General features: G+C 48.6%; 1 protein-coding gene across 1 annotated transcript in view; it reads left to right on the top strand.

The window, feature by feature from the left end:
* Positions 1 to 2,783, top strand: part of PURB (purine-rich element binding protein B) — a 28,370-nt gene that overhangs the window by 16,424 nt on the left and 9,163 nt on the right. The gene's annotated exons all lie outside the window — the stretch shown is intronic.

Below are 2,783 nucleotides of genomic sequence, written 5' to 3'. Positions count from 1 at the left end.
GAGATCAAGACCATCCTGGCCAACATGGTGAAACCCCGTCTCTACTAAAACTACAAAAATTAGCTGGGCATGGTGGTGGCATGCCTATAATCCGTTACTCAGGAGGCTGAGGCAGGAGAATCAGCTGAACCCGGGAAACAGAGGTTGCAGTGAGCCGAGATTGCACCACTGCACTCCAGTCTGGTGACAGAGTGAGACTCTGTCTCAAAAAAAAAAAGAAATGAACAGAGGGATAGAGAGTCCTTTTCAGGAACTGAATGTTGGGGGCTTCTATGTAGGTAAGTTGCATTAGAGAGGAGAAATCAGAGTTGGTTAGCAAGAAACTAGAGGAGTTGAGTGGACATCTTTCACAAAGGTCAAGTGATGCCTGAAATTGCGTTCCTTCCTTAGGGATTTTCAATGTCTCAATCCTCTCCAAGGATTGAATTGTTCAAGGCCCAAAATTTGGTATCTTCCTCTGAACTCTCCTTCTTCTAGGAAACTGATGTCAAAGCCACCCTACCTGCTGGCAGCTCCCAAACCTAATTACTACTGACTCATGTGGATGCACCCCAGAGTTCACATTTATTGAGCACTTACTGTAATTTAGGCATTACGCTAAACATGTTTCAAGGATTATTGCCCAAAAACCCTACAAGGTATTTTTTTAGTGTTATCCCCAACATCCTCTTTGATTCTTCTGTTTTCAAAATAATAATTACTTTATTGGGGTCTAATTTCTCTATAATAAACTACATTTCAATGAGTTTTGGCAAATCTGTGAAATCACGATCACAAACAAGATACAAAATACATCACCCTTAAAAGTTTCCTTGTATTAACCTTTCCAATCTGTCCCTCCATAATCAGGCCCAGGCAACTACGGATTTGCTCTCTGACACACACACACATACACACACACTTCCTCTTTCATATACTTTTATATAAATGGGGTCCTACAAACTGTGTGAACATACTTTGACTTCCCTCAGGTAAATACCTAGAAGTGAAGGCTAGCCACGGTGGGTCACGCCTGTAATCCTAGCACTTTGGGAGGCCAAGGCCAGTGGATTGCCTGAGCTCAGGTGTTTGAGACCAGCCTGAGCAACATGGTGAAACCCTGTCTCTACTAAAATATAAGCTGGGCATGGTGGCGCATGCCTATAGTCCCAGCTACTCCGAAGGCTGAAGCAGGAGAATTGCTTGAACTCAGGAGGCAGAGGTTCCAGTGAGCCAAGATTGTGCCACTGCACTCCAACCTGGGCAACAGAGCAAGACTGTCTCAAAAGTCTTGATGAGCGTGATGGCTCATGCCTGTAATTCCAGCACTTTGGGAGACCAAGGCAGGCAGAACACTTGAGGTCAGGAGTTCAAGACCAGCCTGGCCAACATTGTGGAACCCTGTCTCTACTAAAAATACAAAAATTAGCCGGGTGTGGTGGCGGATGCCTGTAATCCCAGCTACTCAGGAAACTGAGGTAGGAGAATTGCTTGAACCTGGGAGGTGGAGGGTGTAGTGAGCCGAAATCATGCCACTGCACTCCAGCCCGGGAGACAGAGCAAGACTCAAACTAAAAAACAAAAAAAATTAAGGATGAGGACATTTTGGCTTGGGAAAATTAAGTAACTAGTCACGGTCAATTTCAAACCCAGTGCAATTGCAGAGCCTACACTTTTTAACACTATTCCAATACTGCCTCTTGTTACACCTCAATGCTTACAACAAAAAGACCTCATAAGAATTATTCGTTTTATTGATAAACTAAAGATCGGCAGAGTCAATTCCCTTAACCACTTTAATATGGCTGTGTGGACAGTTAACTGATCTCTGGATCCCAAATCTCACCTCATTCTAAACCATCTTCTTTCTACGTTGTTCCCACAGTGATCTTTCCAAAATGTGAATCTGATCACATATGGTGGCTCCAGACTCTGGAGTAGGCACTAACTCTCCCGCATTACAAATAGCTTTCCGGCGGGGCGCGGTGGCTCAAGCCTGTAATCCCAGCACTTTGGGAGGCCGAGACGGGCGGATCACGAGGTCAGGGGATCAAGACCATCCTGGCTAACACGGTGAAACCCCGTCTCTACTAAAAAATACAAAAAACTAGCCGGGCGAGGTGGCGGGCGCCTGTAGTTCCAGCTACTCGGGAGGCTGAGGCAGGAGAATGGCGTAAACCTGGGAGGCGGAGCTTGCAGTGAGCTGAGATCTGGCCACTGCACTCCAGCCCGGGCGACAGAGCAAGACTCCGTCTCAAAAAAAAAAAATAGCTTTCCTTTATCTATTCCACCCTACCGTGTCATCTACGACCATTCTTCAGGCATACACACCCCCAGCTGCTCTGAGCTCCCAGTGTCACGCCCTGGGTGCCTCTGCACTGCCGTCTCCTATGCAGGGTGGCTCTTCTCCAGAGTTGCCAGGCCAACTGCAGCTTGCCCTTCAGAGTGAGCTCCTGCCTGCTCTGGGGAACCCCACAGGCTGCTAAGAACCCGCTGCCGAGTGCTCCAAAGGATGTCCCTCACCCCAGTCGCCATAGTGTAGACTGGAACTCTGTTCCCGGCACACAACCAGGGCAGACAGGCTGGGGCCTGAGTATGCTCAGCTAAAGCCCCGGAAACGAGGAGGGAAGTGAACGACACTGGAGTCTAAAGTAAAAGTGTCATGGGGGAGAGGCGCGTCGACAGACGCAGCGGGAGCCTGAGTCACGCTAAGGCTGGCAAGTCCCCAGGCCTAGAAACCGAGCAGTAGGACTAACCGACTCCCACCTTGCCGGCAGCCCGGCGCGGGCCCTGACGTCACCCCT

The sequence above is a fragment of the Colobus angolensis genome, unplaced genomic scaffold (genome assembly GCF_000951035.1).
Source record: "Colobus angolensis palliatus isolate OR3802 unplaced genomic scaffold, Cang.pa_1.0 Scaffold253, whole genome shotgun sequence".
In the NCBI taxonomy this organism is placed as follows: Eukaryota; Metazoa; Chordata; class Mammalia; order Primates; family Cercopithecidae; genus Colobus; species Colobus angolensis.
Note: the sequence above shows the minus strand (reverse complement) of the source record. Positions and strands in the feature narration are given on the sequence as shown.